At 42.8% G+C, this 18,036-nt stretch overlaps 1 protein-coding gene across 3 annotated transcripts in view; it reads left to right on the top strand.

Annotated features, from left to right (window-relative positions):
• The first annotated feature begins 3,195 nt into the window (after nt 1-3,195).
• The window catches only part of ip6k1 (inositol hexakisphosphate kinase 1), a 73,035-nt gene continuing 58,194 nt past the window's right edge, over nt 3,196-18,036 (top strand). For 2 of the 3 annotated variants that reach the window (XM_072582772.1, XM_072582770.1), the window contains exon 1: nt 3,196-3,352. The gene's annotated coding sequence lies outside the window, so the exon portion shown is untranslated. Of the gene's footprint in view, nt 3,353-17,841; nt 18,002-18,036 lie in introns of all 3 variants that reach the window. The other variant, XM_072582771.1, reaches the window with a different exon arrangement.

Below are 18,036 nucleotides of genomic sequence, written 5' to 3'. Positions count from 1 at the left end.
TCTCCAGCCTGAGAAACAACCTTCCACCATTGCTTTCAGCAAGTCAATTCTGAATCCACACAGCCAAGTCATCCATGGATCCCATTTATCTTAGTCTTCAGAATGAGCCTACCATGAGGGACTTTGTCAGAACTCTTATAAAATCCATGAAGATAACATCTATTGGTCTACCCTCATCAATCACCTTCATTATTTTGTTGAAAAATTCAAACAAGTTGGTAAGACATGATCTGCCCTACACAAAGCCATGCTGACTGTCCTTAATGCGGCCATGCTTTTCCAAATGCGGGTAAATTCTATCCCTAAGAATTCTCTCCAAAAGGTTCCCAACCACTGATGTGAGAATCATTGGTCTAGAGTTTCCTGGATTATCCCTATTTCTCTTCTTGAACAGAGGAACAACATTAGCTACTCACCAGTCATCCAGTGGCCATGCAAGTAGAGAAGGTGGTGAAGAAGGCAGATGGCATGATTGCCTTCATTTGTCAGGGAATTGAGTACAAGAGTCAGGATGTCGTGTTGCAGCTTCATAGGACTTTGCTTAAGCCACACTTGGTGTATTGTGTTCAGTTCTGGTTACCACATTACAGGAAGGATGTGGAGACATTTGGAGAGGGTGCAGAAGGGGTTTACCAGGATGCTGCCTGGGAGAGGCTCGAAAACCCAAGTTGTTTTCTCTGGAGGGGCAGAGGTTGGGGGGAGACTTGATAGAAGTCGACAAAATTATGAGGTGCATAGACAGGATCAGAATCTTTTTCCCAGGGTTGAAGTGTCTAAAGCTAGGGACCATGCATTTAAGTTTAGAGGGGGAAAGTTCAAAAGAGATGTTTATGTGGTGGTGGAGGCAGATGCAATAGGGGCGTTTAAGAGACTTTTAGATAAGCCCATGAATGTGCAAGGAATGGAGGGATATGGACCAAGGACAGGCAGAAGGGATTTGTTTAATGTGGCATCATGTTTGGCACAATATTGTGGACCCAAGGTCCTGTTCCTCTGCTGCATAGTTTCATGTTCTAACAGTTTTGTGGTCTTTTCGAGTGCTCATCTAAATAGTTCTCAGACATCTTGAGGGTTCCTGCCTCTATCGCTCTTTCATGCAGTGTGTTTCAGATCCCGCCACTTTCCGGATTAAAATATCTTTTCCTCAAATAGAGTCATATAAGGAGACTTTAGAAAAGCAGAAAAATATAACCCTTGCTGCAGTGAAAAAAATTTCTCACCATTGATAAACTGCAAAGTCTCAAACTTAAAAACTCTTCCTAGTTCAGTTTATAATAACTGAATAAACTGAATTCTTGAAAGACTATGTGCCATGGATAGTTTTCGATTATCACATGTTGGAAGTCTGATTATCAATTGGGTTGCTTGAAGCATTTGATTATACGTTACTATGTCTTCCAGGTTACAAACCTGCCTGAATTAGTTGAATATCTGCAGACATTTTTGTGGTCTCTCTATTCTCTATTGCCAAATGATTTGTTGCTTAGAGACAAACATGAAATTTTCATTTCACTCAGTGTTGCAGATACCTCATCAAGGTTGGCAATTTATTAATAAGAATGAAGGTTAATATTAGAATACAAATGCCAGGTCCATAGCAGAGTGTGCTAGTGTGAAAAAGGCATTCGATAAATTGCCACACCAAAAATTACTTGGCAAATCCCTCCAAACCTGATAGTTTTCTTAAAACTGTGTCCCCTAGTTATTGACCTCTCTACCCTGAAAGACTCTACCCTATCAATGCCCCTCAGAACTCTGTACACGATAAACCGATCCCCACTCCCAGTGTTGTCTGCTCTAAGCAGACTAAGCTTATCCATTCTCTCTTCATCGCTAACCTCTCCATCCCAGGCAACATCCTGGTGAATCTCCTCTGCACGCCCTCCTATGTAATTGCATCCTTCCTATAGTTCAAAGACTAGAACTGCACACGGTATTGCAGGTGACATTATATACAGCTCCATCATAACCTCTTTGCTCTTGTATTCAGTACCTTGACGAATGAAGGCGAGTACTTCCTCAGCCTTCTTAGGCACCTTATCTACCGCACAAAATTCTTTTCGTTCCCACTCTGCCCTTAACTGCTTCTGCATTCCCTTATCCCTCATGTCATGTTTCAAGACCCCAGTGGGTTCCCTGTGGTTCAGTGCTCCTCTGTGGCATGGTAGCTCAGTGGTTAGCACTGCTTCCTCACAGCGCCAGGGACCTCCACTATGTGGAGTTTGCACATTCTTCCCGTGACTGTGTGGGTTGCCTCCAGGTATTCCGGTTTCCTGCCATAGTCCAAAGATGTCCAGGCTAAGTGGATTGGCCACAGGAGAATGCAGAGTTATGGGGATAGGGTAGAGGGGATGGAATTCTCTTCAGAGGGTCGGTGCGGACTCAATGGGCCATTCTATGATTCCTCATTCTCACCATTTTCTAACCAAAGTTATGGAGGAAATCTACCAGCTCCTGTCAAATGACCTGCATTATTCTGCTTCCACCAGTAGTCCAGCACTGTCTAGCGTGCGTATATCAATAGGAAGAAACATGAGGATGGGAACATGATGGTGAATTGAGAAAGTAAAGGATGAGGAGACGCATGTTTCAGTGCTGTAATTCCATGACATGCACATTCCATGTACCAGTGAAGGTCACTACCACTCTGAATTTCTTTGCTATCCAACCCTTCCAGGCAGCTCACTTTAATCCATATCCCTCCCTGTACAACAAGAGTGCACCAAACACACGGTGAGAGGGAGCTGTCCAATTTTGCAAAGTCACACAGGTCTCTGATATAGGATTCTCCATTGTGGATAGAATGTATGCACCATCCAAAAACCAAGAACTACCTCAATCGCGTGAACAGTAACCCAATACAGAGAAAGTGTCCTTTCAACTGTACAGGATCTGAATGGGTTGAATGACTGGGGTTCAGGAAAGGGTCAATGACTTGTGTCTGGGTCTCTATTCCACAAACACCCGCCACTCTTGCTTCATACATATTGATGAGCGTGATGGCGTCAGTGACGCCGTGTGTACCAATTGGCAAGCATGGTGATGTCATGGTGCCTGCAAAAATTGATAAGCGTGATGACATCGGCGGCGGCGTGCGCATATTGATGAGCGGAATGATGTCAGCGGCGGCGTGCGCATATTGATGAGCGGAATGATGTCAGCGGCGGCGTGCGCATATTGATGAGCGTGATGAGGTGGCCGCCCGTCCGCCTGCCGCCATCTTGCTTGTTTGTGTCCGGTTTCCAGGCGGTTGGGAGCGAACCGCTCCGTTACTTGGCGACGGACCGAGCGGACGAGGGAGGGAAGGAGTGAGGGAGGCCCGGGGACAGGGGCCGCTGGCCAGCCCAGACAGGTGAGTAGAGGATGGGCGGTCTCACTCTGAGACACCGGGGGATAAGGGTAGCTCCTGGTGCAGGAGCCGGGCTTCCGTGAGGGTTGGAGGGGGGGGACGGGCCGGACCGGGCCGGGCCGAGCCGAGCCGAGCCGAAGTGACAGCAGCCGGGCAGCTCGACACCGGATCACCCAGCCACTCCCCCCCCCCCCCCCCCCCCCACCCAACACCAGATCGCCACCCCCCCCCCCCCCCCGTCCGGTCCCAGACCACCCCCTCGCTCCGGCATCGGGATATTAATAAATTGTCAGCCTCCACCGCAGCCAGGTCGCCTCAACGTCTGAGACCAGATCACCATCTCAGTCCCCGACCGCCAGATCACCTCAGACATCCCCCCCCCCCGCTCCCCCCCAAAGAACCTAGATCACCTCAGCCCAGTCACCAGGTCACCTCCCATTAACACCAGCTCTCCTCACCCCAAAACCCCCACTGCCCCTGCTCTGACACTTAACTCCCTACAGACCGTAAGATGAAGGAGCAGAATTAGGCCGTTCAGCCCATCGAGCCTGCTCTGCCATTCGATCTGGCTGATGGGTCCTTGATCCTTTTACTAATTCCCCACAGTTCTCTGCGGTAATGTGTTCCTCTGGCTGGATAACTCCCTCCTCATTGCAGTCCTAAAGGGTTATCCCTCAACTCTGAGGCAGTGCCCCCATGAGCTATGCTCTGCTGTTAGTCTCTCCTCGTGCAGGCGTCTCAGTATTCTCTAAGTTTCAATTAGATCACCTCCTCGACCTTCTGAACTCCGTTGAGTGCAGACCCAAAGTCCTCAGCAGTTTCTTATGTGGCAAGCCCTTTTTTCTTGTGAACCTCCTCTGGACCCCTTCCAACGCCAGCATAGATGTTTCTAGATACAGGGCTCAAAACAGCTCACAACATTCCAGATGCAGTCTGATTATAACCTTACACAGTTCGAGCAGTACAGCTCCGCTCTTGTATTCTAGCCCCCTCGAAATATTTACCACATTGCATTTGACAACCTACCTGGCAACTGAACCTGCATCTGAATCTTAAGAGAATACTGAACTATGATTGTCCATTTGCTTTGTGCTTCCACAACCTTTACCTATTTAGAAAACTGTGTACACCTCTATTATTCCTACCAGAGTGCATAAACACTCACTTTACCATGTTGTATTCCATCTGCCACTTCGTTGCCCACTCTCCTAGCCTGTCCAAGTCGTTCTTCAGTTTCCTCAACACTACCTATTCCTCCACACATCCTTGTGTCATCTGGAAGCTTAGCAACAATGCTGTCAGTTCCTTCATCCAGGTTTTCAATGTATAACGCCAATAGTTGTGGTCCCACTGGTCCACTCGTCAACGGCTGCAATCCCTACTGTCTGCCAGTCAGCCAATCCTCTATCCATGCCAATAACTTTACCCTGACATTGTGAGCGCATATTTTGTCCAGTTGGAAATCCAAATTGATCACACCCGTGGCTCACCTCTGATTAATTTGCTCATTAACTCCTCAAAAATTTCTAAAAGATTTATCAGACATGACCTCCCCTTCACAAAGCAGTGCCAACACCACCCTATTTAACCATACATTTCCAAGTACTCTGCAATTTGGTCCTTAATAATGGACTCTAAAATCTTCCCAATGACCAAGATCAGGCTAACCAGCCTACAGTATCCTGTCTTCTGTCTCTCTCCCTTCTTAAACAGGGATTTGACATTAGCCACCTTTTCTGTCCTCTAAGACCTCTCTGATTTCAATGGTTCCTGAAAGATAACCACCAATGCCTCGATAACCCCCTCGGCTATCTCCTTAATAACTCTGGAGCATAGTCCTTCCAGTATGGATGATTTATCCACGTTCAGACCCTGCCAGCACCTTCTCCTTAGTCATAGAGTCAAAGAAATGTACAACATGGAAACAGATGGCCTCTACCTCTGCCCCCTGACTCCCTTGAAGATCTGGTGTATTGCACAGTCAAAATTGACAGAAAGTAGCGATGTAGTTCCTCTGCCATTTCTTTGTTCTGCATTACAACTCTCCATCCTCATTTTCCTGTGGTCCAATGTCTACTCTTGCCTCTTTCTTACATTTTATAGATCTTGCAACCTTTTATACTACGAGCTAGCTTACTCTTGTATTTTATCTTTTCTCCCCTTTTTGCTTTTTTAGCTATCCACACTGGAATTTGCAGAATTTCCTGTCCCCTGACACCAGACCACCTACTGGAACCAGATTACCAACTCCCTCAAAAATTCCCCTCACACAAGATCGCCTCCCCAACAGCAAATTTCCGTGTGATATCTCTTCCACTGGATCACTTCACTGTAACACCAGATCACCTGCTGAAAAATATCCCCAACACCAAATCACCTCCCCAAGAACTACCACCAACACCCATTTGCCGACCTGAAAATCTCCCTTAACACCAGATTACATCCTTGAGGAATCCACCAGAGCTGCTTACACATCTAGATTTCCCTTAACACATCTCAATCACCCTCCCCAAGCCCCACTCAAACCTCAGATCTTCCCTGCCCCCACATCTCTCCCTCTTTCTCACTCTTCTAAATCTCCTGCAGCATTCACCAACTCTGCCACAGATTACACTAACACAGCCCCATCACATCTCCTACAGCCCCATCACACCCCATATTACTCAAACTGAAGACTTGAGCTCCATAGCTAGCCATTAGAGCTGCTTTTGACTGAATGTGTCATAACTGGGATCAATAGGAAACAGGGAAAGTTTCCTGTCTCAGGAGTCATTCCGAGGAGAAAGGAAGATGGTAGTGGTTGTTGGAGGTCAGTCATATCAGCTCCAAGAACTCACTGCAATCGTTCCTTCGGGTAGTGTTTTCAACCCGACCGTCTTGAGCTGTTTCCTCATCAGAAGGGAAGATGTTTATGATAAGTACACAGTTCTCAATGGGCGTGGCCCCAACTTGCTTGCAGCAAAACCTAAAGAATATGCAGGCCTGGGCTAATATGTAGCAAGTCAAATTTTCACCACCCCACAATAATGCCAGCAGAAGTTGAGTGGGGATGAATTTCAGGTTGGAACATCCTAAAGAAGAGTGAATCTAACCATTGTCTCTCGATATTCAGTAGCGTTATCTTTACTGAATTCCCCCTCCCCCCCCCTATTTAACTCTCTGGAACAAAGCAGCCCACACAATTAATACTTCATCGACCATTTTTAACCTTCACTTTCTCAGCCTGAATAGTGCTTAACATCTACAAGATGCATTGCAGAAATTCACCAAGACTCCTTCACCAGCATCTTCAAACTTGAAACTTGTACCATCCAGCAGGACAAGCGCAGCAGATACATGGGAGCACCACCACCCATTCGTTCATTGTTATTGGGTCAAAGTCCTGGAACTCTCTTCCTAGCATTTTGGGTGCCCTTATACCACGTAGACTGCAGCAATTCAGTAAAGTGTTCTATCACCACCTTCTCCAGGACAATGTGTGATAAATGGTCACTGGAACCTGAACCTCATCCTCATCCACAACACCTGCTGACATTGAGTCATAGAGATCTACAGCACAAAAAAAGGCCCTTTGGCTCATCATGTTTGTGCCAGTCAAAAGCAAGTGTCTTCTCTGTTCTAATCTGACCTCCTTGATACCATTCTTCCCACAACAAGCCAGCCCATTCTCTCGCTGTCACAACACCCACCCCATGTCGCTTTCCCTCCCACAGCTGTTTTGTATTGCTGACCTGTCTGAATAATCGCAGTAACTTTCTATTAAAGAAAGTTTGTGTTAGTTGAGATTGTATGAGCTGGAACAAATGATTCCATAGTATCATGACAGGCTTGTCACAAAAACTCCAGCAAAATAATAATAATGTTAATTAATAGCTTTGCAAGTCTGTCCACATTGCTTTATGATTAGGTTGGGATATCTGGTCAGCATGGAAGAGTTGGACTGAAGGGTCTGTTTCCATGCTGTACATCTCTATGACTCTATTTGGAGGTGCCAGTGTTGGACTGGGGTGTACAAAGTTAAAAACCACACAATACCTAGTTATAGACCAACAGAATGACTGTGTTCTAAAAGATAAGAGACTTAACAAACAATCCAGCTTTTTCAGTATATAATTTCAGTTACATCAAACTGTAAACTTTTGCTATAAATTCTGTGTCTTACGTTCTTATACTCTACAACCACCTGAAGAAGGAGCAGCGCTCCGAAAGCTATTGCTTCCAAATAAACCTGTTGGACTGTAACCAGGTGTAGCGATTTTTCACATTGCTTTAGTTTGAATTATACCTGTTTATTCAGTCTCCAACCTGATTGTATGTGATGTCGCAATTCTTTGTGGGTTAAAATTTAGCATCACTCTGTGACAACAAAGTTAATTCAATTCAGGTTAATAAAGGCTGAACGAGGATTCATGTACCTGATTAACGATATTAGATGTTTAGAAATTACAGTCATTTTCCTAGTGCCAGTTGTGCTAACCTTCAAGATCAAGCTGTGTGTCTGGGTGACACCCTCTTCACTACCTCAGGATATCCCAATGCATTTCTACCTCACTGATGTCTTTGTATTTCCCAACACTGACAATATTTATAATGTGTACACAACATGGTCCAACAACCAAAAATTAAATAATGCACAAGTAATTTAGTGATATTGGTTGATAAATAAATGAGAAGTACACCGTTCCTGTTTATTAATTAGCGATGTGGCAGATTCTGACTTCAGTTTACCTTTTCATACAAAAGGCCTCCAACAAGTACCTCTGTTTCAGTGCTGCACTGAAGTCTGAAGCTGGATTCTGTGTTGAAATCTGAATAAGTTTGAAAAATAGAAACTGCAGACTGACAGGTGATATTGCCATTGCTGAGTGACAGGTCAGAATTAGAAGCAAGCACCTCAACTGATTCGTTTTACTACAAATGAAAGGCAACAGATTAACTCCAGTGCCGAGGATGTAACACAACAGGAGAGTGCTGGACTATTCCAGACACTGAGTAGATAAGGAGTAGATGGTCACTGAGAAGTTCCAGTTGTGTTTATTTTAAAGCAATTAAATTTGTAGCGAGGGGGAAGAAAGTGCAGTGGATTTAAAGGCTATTTGTATAAATTACATATGGAGCAATGAGCACAATTTACTCATTTTCTAATCCCTCTGCAGCTGGTTTTGTCTCTTCAGGTCTTGTCATATGAGGTGACTATTTTGAAAATTTGTGAAATATACTGCGGTTTGGGGACCCTGCCTTGGATTTTTACTTCCTGAAATAACAAAATCACTGAGAACATACACTGATACAGCTCTTGGAGTCCAAGTGTTTATTCAACAGAAGTAGCAGAATCTTTAATCACACCTGTTTTGGACCTGTTTGTGTGTCTACACTGTCCAGTATGTTGTTCAATATCTGGTCTTGATGTATAACCTTTGACAGTGAGTATCAAGTGGTCTTTTTAACTGTGGAGAGATCTCCTGGCCAAAACCAATCGCGTCTGCACCGAGCTTTCCATCCAACCTTGCTTTGTGACAAAGATAACTAGATAACAACAGAGATCCTGCCTAATGTTTTACAGCTAAGCCAAGTTGTGTTTTGCTCTGTGTTGCATAGCTGAGATCAAGTTCAGTTTCTAAGGCTGAAGATGTAATAGGCCAACTGTTTGCTCCCAGCAAAAAAAAATTAATAATGGAAATTTGAGAAACTGTATGTCACCCAGTGTAAAGGCAAATGGTTTGAATTCTGCCCCATTCAGGAAATGCCAAGCAATTCAACAGTGCCATTATTTCTCACAATGCATTACAATTTGTACTGATTTTGTGTCAATGCAACATCATATTAATGTAAAAGTGGCAATGTAACTAAAGAGGTAAAAGACATGCGCATTTTTTTATTCATCAATGGGATGTAGACATTGTTGGCTGGGCTAGCATTTATTGAATGTCTCTGGTAGAGCTTGAGGTGGTGAGTTGCCTTCTTGAACCAGTGCAGTGTATGTGCTGTGGATCGATACCATAAGCTGTTAGGAAGGAGTTCCAGGTGAAATGTACTGCACTTCAGCACCTGCCGACGCATCAGTGTTTTAAATGAAATAAATTGGATTTCTGTATGTACTTTTCATCTACCGTTTGTTTTCTTTTAAAAACAACTTCAATCTTATTTACTGTCCTTTACGATCAGCTGTTGACTTCCCTGAAGTTAATTTTGCTCCTGTCTACACTCTGACTTCACTTGCAGTTGAATTTTTCTGGAATTTACAATTACAATTTCTTTAGTCAGTTGTTTAATGTGCATTATAGGAAAGATGTACATACACTACGGAGATTTACTAGAATGTTGCCTGAACTGGATAGTTTTAGTTGTGAAGAGAGATTGGACAGAGTGGGGTTATTTTCTTTGAAACTGAGGAGATTTGGGGTGGGGGGTATATAATTGAGATGTATAAGATCATGAGGGGCATAGATAGGGTAGACGGGAAGAAACCTTTCCCTTGATAAAGGGATCAATGTCGATAAAGTGTGGCGCTGGAAAAAAGCATAGCAGGTCAAGCAGTATCTGAGGAGCATGGAGTCGACGTTTTGGGCGTAACCCTTCCTCGCTATCAGTGACCTGAGCACAATTTTATGGTTAGAAGCAAAGGTTTAATGGGGATGTGAGGCAAAATATGTTACTCTTTACTATCATGAGAATCTGGAACTCAATATTTGTAAGGGTGGAAGAGGCTGAAATCCTCATAACATTGAAGAAGTATTTGTGATGCCAAAGGATACAAGACTATGGGCCTCGTGGTGGAAAACGGGAATAGAATAATTAGGTGGTTATTTTTGATCAGCAGATTCAATAGCCAAATGGCCTTTATCTCTGTTGTTGACCTCTAAATTTATATTTATTTAATGTGACTTGCTGATTCTTCCAGGTACCTTGTGTTTTTGTCCCCTGCTGCTTCACATTCTCAATTGAGAATTCACATTCTCAATTCTCACTCTTATTTTCAGTTCCCTGATAGGTGCTGAAGCCATCTATGCAGTACCACTTGCTAGAAAGTTGCATATACTACTACTTGACAGAAATAAACATTTTGTTTAAACAAAAACACTTGTTTTAAAAGCTGTAGGATTTTAGGTGGCTGCGGTGATGAAGATTTCAGATTTAGATTGGGCAGTTTGCCAAAAGAGGCTTTTATTTTGCATCTGCAGATGGCAGACCATATTCCTTATTTGCAGAGATGTTGGAGTAGTATTAATGTATTGAATTAGTAATCTCAGGGCCCAAGATAATTTCCTGAAGCAAGTGTTCAAATCTCTCTATGGTAACTGGATTTTAAAACTAGTTAATATGTCTAAATATCAAGTTTATTTCTGTCATTGGTGACATTGACAAATATTGACAGGTCAGCATAAAAATTCATCTGGTTCACTAATGCACTTTATTATGAAAGAAAATCTACTATACTTGTCTGGCCTACAGGTGATCCACAGCAATGTGGTTAACTCTAGGCTGCTATCTGAAATGACTAGATAAGCCAGATAGTTCAAGTGCAATTTGGGATGGGCACAAAATGCTGACCTTGCCAATGACAACTATACTCAATTCCCTACTAAGCCAACATAGTGAATAGAAGTTAGCCCATGGGCGTGCACAAAGTAGAGCTGAGCTGGCAACATTGCAAGGTTCACTGTCCCAGTGTAGGTTGACACATCCCAATTGAACCTTGGTGAGTGTTGAAGCTGATATAATCGACAAAGCAGTCACAACATTTCTGCAATTTATGTAAATATTATTTTTCAATTCACATGATGCTCTGATGAATGTGATCGCATTATTGACTGTTGTCCTCAACAGTTCCATGAGGGAGTTGTAATGGAATATTCCTGAAGTGCAGAGGAGCTTCTCACAGTTTATTTGCAATTGGATCTGTGTGTCAACACTGTCATCAATCAGTGGCTGCACAAGATATCGTTTATACAGTGTCACATTGTTGAGCAGTCATGTATTTGTGATATATCCTTACCACAGCTGCATTTGCCTTATTTGTTCCTTCATCCCCTCCTGTATGGTTTTGAGTTAGTTTGTTTTTCTCGCCTCCCTCAGAGTTTCTCTCCAGCATATGGGCTCGGACCCCTACCAAATAAGATTTGTTGTTCACTGATGCTTTGTCACGCTGGCCTTTTTGTATTCCTGACCAAGATAACTGAACATGAAGGTGAAAGGAGTAGAAGGATATGTTGTAAGTAAGGAGCAAAGAAGTGATTGTTGGGCATAAATGGGCATAGGTGGGGAGAATGCCTTGCTTCTGAGGTGAAGGTTTCTGTGTAAAAGCTATTTTGTTTTGAGGAGCCTGTCTCATCTAAGTGCACTTCAGTCTTTGCCCAATTTCTGCTTGGAGCACTGGTCACTGAATGGAAAGAGGGTTAGCTGACTTTCTGTTTCACTCCTTTCCTCTTCCCAGTTGCTTACAACTGAGAGTTCCTGGGGCCCCATTCCAAACTCCACTATCATCTTGTCAACCAAAGGTAGAGAGGTATTAATAGAAGTTGTACTCTCTTTTTTTAAGAAAGAAAGCCCATTGAAATATTTTTGATTCCATTATGCGGTCTTTATTTTTAAGCAGTATCGGTTGCGAGAAGCCCCATGTTACAGCTGTTGGCCGAACGAAAAATGTACCAATGAAGCCAAGCAAAACATGTCAATTCAAAAACACAAATTGTTGGAAAAACTCAGCAGGTCTGGCAGCGCCTGGGGAGAGAAATCAGAGTTTTTGTTGAGTCGAATGACCCTTCCCCAGAAAACCTCTTTCAATTTTTAAAGCATACTAATTGAGTTTCATTCTGTGACATAACTGTAAGAGGTTATTGAATTGATTAAAGATTACTTCCTCTGGTTGAGGTTTTCATCTTACAAATGAGCATTATGGATAGTGTGTTTAACTGTGTTTAAGGAGGGTAATATTCAAAACTGGGCCTTATTTATTGTTACTGCATACCGTGGTCATACTAGCCTGCATGGTGTAAATTTTTTGCAAGTTAGTTTTATAACTGATTTTCCTCTTTTGCTTGGTGCTTGTTTTCAAAGTACAAAGAGAACAAAGAAAAATACAGCACAGGAACAGGCCCTTCGGCCCTCCAAGCCTGCATCAATCCAGATCCTCTATCTAAAAATCTGTCGCCTATTTTCCAAGGATCTGTGTCCCTTTGCTCCCTGTCCATTCATGTATCTGTCTAGATACATCTTACGTGATGCTATTGTGCCCATCTCTACCACCTCCACTGGTAACAAGTTCCAGGCACCCACCACCCTCTGCGTACTTTCCACGCATATCTTCCTTGAACCTTTCCTCTCTCTCTTTGAACTTGTGACCCCGAGTAATTGAGTCCCCCACTCTGGGGGAAATAGTTTGTTGCTATCTAATCTGTCTATATCTCTCATGATTTTGTAGACCTCAATCAGATCCCCCCCCCCCTCAACCTCTGTCTTTCTAATGAAAATAATCCTAATCTATTCAACCTGCCTTCATAGCTAGCACCCTCCATACTGACAACATCCTGGTGAACCTTCTCTGCACCCTCTCCAAACCATCCATATCCTTTTGGTAATGTGTGCAGTATTCCAAATGTACCAGAACCAGAGTCTTACACAACAGTACCATGACCTGCCAATTCTTGTACTCAATACCCCATCTGATGAAGGAAAGCATGCCGTATGCTGCCATGACTGCTATTGACCTCCATTGCCACCTTCCGGCAACAATGGACCTGAACACCAAGATCTCTCTGGGTACATTATTTTCCCCAGGACTTTTCCATTTACTGTAAGTTCGCTCTTGAATTAGATCTTCCAAAATGCATCACCTCCCATTTGCCTGGATTGAACTCCATCTGCCATTTCTCCCCCCCACCAACCCTCCAATCTATATATTCTGCTGTATTCTCTGACGGTCCCCTTCACTATCTGCTAGTCCACTAATCTAAGTGTCATCTGCAAGCTTGCTAATCAGACCACTCATACCTTCCCCCAGATCATTTATGTATATCGCAAACAACAGTGGTCCCAGCACGGATCCCTGTGAAACACCACTGGTCACAGGTCTCCATTTTGAGAAACTCCCTTCCACCACTACACTCTGTCTCCTGTTGCCCAGCCATTTCTTTATCCATCTAGCTAGTATACCATGGACCCCATGCGACTTCACTTTCTCCATCAGCCTCTCATTGGGAAGTATCTAAATTCCATCTTGTAAAATGTAGCAACTTTCTGTTGTGTGATTTGTTTGTGGACTCTTTGAGCATTTTTTTTATTTGTTCATGCAAGGTGGACAGTGGAGGCTGGGTCATACTTTTTTGCCCATCCATAATTATTCTTGGGAAAGTGATAGTGAGCTGTCTTCTGGAACCACTGCAATCTCTGGTAGGTACCTCCACATGCTGTTAGGGAGTAGTTCCAGGATTTTGTTCCAGTAACACTGAAGAAATAGTAGTACATTTTCATGTCGGGATGGCATCTGACTTGGATGGGACTTGCACGTGATGATTTTTGCATGCACCTCCCTCCTGGTGGCAGAGATTGCAGGTTTGGAAGTGCTGTTGAATGAGTCCTGAGTTAGTTGTTGTGGTGCACACTATTACCGCTGTGGTGGAGGGAGTGAGTGTTGAAAGTGGTGGTTGGGGTACTGATCAAGTGTGCTGCTTTGTTGTACTTAAGTGTTGTTGGATCTGCACACATCCAGATAGGTGGCATGTACAGATTATCCGAAGGACACCAGCCGGGGGAGTATTTCGTTCAGTTAATCAAATCCTGGATAGTCAAATGTCAGATAACATAGTTTAGCTAAACATCTGGACCTTGCGATCATGCCGCATAATCCGATATTCGATCATTGAGATTCCTCTGTGTTCCATCAAACCGCTGACTTGTCCTTTGTAATTGGTTGATAGGGTTCAAGAAGCTTGGAGTCCAGTTACTCACCTTGGAGCACTTGCAGCCTGTGAACTGCTCTTGTAGCTACAATATTTGGTCCTGGTTAATGGTAACTCCCAAGATGATGGTAGTAGAGGATTGAGTGATCATAATGCCATTGAATGTCATGGGGAGATGGTTCGATTCTCTCGTTGGAAATGTGGTCATTGCCTAGCACTTGTGTGATGTAAATGTTACTTTACAGTTGTCAGCCCCAGATTGAATATTATGCAGGTTTGCTGCATTTGTACATGGACTGCTTCAGTATCTGAAGAGTGGCAAATAGTTCTGAGCATTGTGCAATCATCAGCCAATGCCCCACTAGTATCATTAGGATGGCTGCTTTTATTTCTCTTGTGTTATGGCAATGACTACATTTCAAACAGTAAGAGTTTGGAACATGATGAGATCATGAAAGGCATGATATAAATGCAAGTTATGTTCTTTTAAATATGTATTTGATCTTAAACCCAGGCTATCGGTTATCAGAATGATTATCTAGAACGCAGTATGGCCCCATGCATGCTTTGATTGCCAAGTGGGCCCATGCATGTGTGTACATGGGCTATGATAGGCAGCAGAAGCATCTTGGGGTGAAGAAGAAACAAGCATAGAAGCAGCCCTGACCTCTGGTTTGACCGCCCAGCTCTGGAAAGTGTGAAGGAGCAGTAGTTGGGAGAAAACACTGGGAGAAGGGAAGGCGATTCAAAATTATGCTTCTTTTGGAGCACTTCACTCTTAGCCCTGCATGATCCAAATAAAACACTAAAGGAAAGATAACATTTTTAGGGAGAAGAGGAACCCTTTGTGTTGAAATGCATATTCTGACAATTTTAATTCCCAGTGAGAAATAGCAGAGTGATTATTTTGGGCCTACCCACAATTGGATATCTCACAATTTTCGGCTGAGACTATTTCCTCAATGTCTGGCAGCACCATTTTTTGAGACTGGCTGCTACTTTTAGTCACCTTCAGGATGACATTGAGTTCCTTTCTGTCCACATATACAGTTTGCATCAACTTGAGGTGGAGTTTGCAGCACACATTGATATGGTTATGTTGGTGCTGTAGTGTGAGACAGTTGGATTAGTATTCCACAATTGAATTGTAGGGCTATGTTCCTCTCACCAAGTTCCATGTTTAAAATTCAGCTTCCAATTTTTGGCAATCACCTAGCAACAACTGGTTTCATGAGAACCATTGAGGAAAGGGAGAAAGTGAGCAGTTGTAGAAAAGATTTAACATGCAAAGTGCTTAATCTGCAGCAACTGGTTTATCACCGTAATTAAGTCTCTTAGCCAGGTCACCTTTGAGATCTTTCAATCCATGCTGCTGATTCAGTAAACTGCCTTTCCCTGATCTGATTTACTTGTTTGTTTTCACGCATTAGATTAGGGAGAGCGGCCGCTTTGTGATGTTAATGATTGATGTGTGTCGTTGTTGTAGGAAAGGAATTCATGCTCGCTCCATGTGCACACTTGTTTTCAGATGCTTGACAGAAGTGTGTGGAAATTAGTCTGCAATTGACAGATCTGCCAACAGCTTCTCTATCTGGATGAGCAAGACCGAGTGAAGGAAGCTATTTGTAAAAGCATATTAAACAAACAAAATTTCTAGCAAGTCTCAGAGCCTGTTTTGTATGTAATTGGTTGGAGTTTGTTTGGACTTAAAGTTTCAGGAGAGATGTTTGACAGCTTATTGGATTTGAATTAGATTTTATTGTCATGTGTACTCAAGTATAGGGATACAGGAGTACAGTGAAAAGTGCACAACATTGCCATTCCCCGAGCCATCTTAGATACAAAGCCGTCTAGTTACAAAATCTTAGGTACAAAGTGGGAAAATAAGGAAGTATAGTTAAAAGTTCAACATCGCAGTCCTTAAGTGCTTAGCCATGCTGGTTGATTACCAATGCTTGTTGCCACCAAGATGCTGAGACACATCGGGCTGCCAGTTCTCTCCACCACCACAGTTGCCAAGGGACTGCTATCTCAGCTGCGCTGGGCTCACTCTCCCTCCCCCGTACCAGGCTTGCTCTTTCCACGGAGGATAAGTTGATTAAAGTAAGAAATAAAAGTAAAAATGGACAGAGTGGGTGAGCTTCAGGCAGGAGCTGCATCCCACTTAGGCATAGTGCTGTTCTCTTTGTGTATGGGTTTTCTGTACACTCATCAGATCTTCTCACACTTGAGCAGTCATTGCCCTTATAAATATAATCACTGCTAGTACAGAATTTGGTTTGGAGACACATGAGAACTGTACGTTCTTTGGTGTCTTGATGTATCTGTTTCCAGGATTCAAAGTTTGAAATCAACACATATATCCGCTTTTCCTGGGCTGCATAGTTTATTGCAAGTTGTTATGCAGAGCTACTTGTAATTTTGTTTTCGTGTTTAAAATTTTCAAAAATTACATTATTTTCTATGGAATCAGCTGTTTTGCACACAGCTGTAAATCAAGTTAGTTTTAATTCTAGTACTGAGGTGCACTCAACAGACCGTGGTTTTGAAAGGGATGTCTGAAAAAAGAAATAACTTAGGGCATGTTATATCCATGCCCTAAAGTGCATAATAATTGATGAAATACCTCTTTAAAATATAGTTATTGCTGGAATATATGATATAGTATTGACCTGGAGAGCTTCCCACTCTTGAAATAGTGTCATGAGATGTTTTGAATTCACCTGAGTGAGTAGAGGGAATTCGGATAAGCATCTCATCTTGTAGATGGCACAGCACTACCGCAGCGCTGTGTCAACCCAATTATATGCTTGAGCACACATTCTGACTTGGAGCGAGTGCAACCAATTTAGCTGATATCTATTAACTGGTAAATGCCTTATGCTAGTATTTTGACAGGACTGACCCTCACCACTTGTAGAAAACACTTAGGGAATTTAAGTGTGTAAATTTAGTCATCCAGTTTGATGGATGATCCCTTTTGAGAGAGCATCTGAATCTGGAAACAACTTCCTGTCTCAGGTATAATGGAACTATGTGGTTTAATGAATTATATATCTCCACATTTGGCTTTAAGAGTAATCCTTACTTCTCAAACCCCTCTCGTATCTAAGTCTTCCGTATCTTTTAAAATTGTAAGAATAATGTCAATCAGTTGTGATTTGCTTTGTCATAAGATCTCTTCCGATAAATCTCGTTGCTGCCAATGTGGTGAATTCAGAATTTTTAAAATGAGAGACCATATCTGAAAACTTGGTAATTAAAATTTCATGCCTGCGTTATGCAATTTCAAGATCTTTGTCACTCCTTATGTTCCTTAGTATTATAACTTGAAGATGGAAATATACCACTCTATTCTAGAGAAACAGGAATCGCAACACCAATTTTTTTAATACTCGCCATTTGGAGAATGGCCATGAGTTCCTATTTCTTATCTAGTTTCCTATCTTGTCATAAGTTGCCTTCAATTTTGTGGCAGTTGGTTTTAGTTGACGTTCTGAAAACCAGTGTATGCCATATCCATTAACTCTTACACTTTGGTGATTTTACCAAAATACTGTTTAGGTCTAACAAGACATTGCCTACTTTTCACAGAACCATGCCAATTCCTGGATTAGCTTTCCAAGTACAGAGAAACCTCGAATATCCAGCATTCGATTATCCAGACAAGATCGCAAGGTCCCGATGCTTGACTAAATTGTGTTATCCGGCATTCGATTATCTGAACAAAACACTCCCCACCCGTGTCGTTCAGGTAATCTAGGTTCCTCAGTATATGCTTATTCAGTC

Source organism: Chiloscyllium punctatum, chromosome 12 (genome assembly GCF_047496795.1).
Source record: "Chiloscyllium punctatum isolate Juve2018m chromosome 12, sChiPun1.3, whole genome shotgun sequence".
In the NCBI taxonomy this organism is placed as follows: Eukaryota; Metazoa; Chordata; class Chondrichthyes; order Orectolobiformes; family Hemiscylliidae; genus Chiloscyllium; species Chiloscyllium punctatum.
Note: the sequence above shows the minus strand (reverse complement) of the source record. Positions and strands in the feature narration are given on the sequence as shown.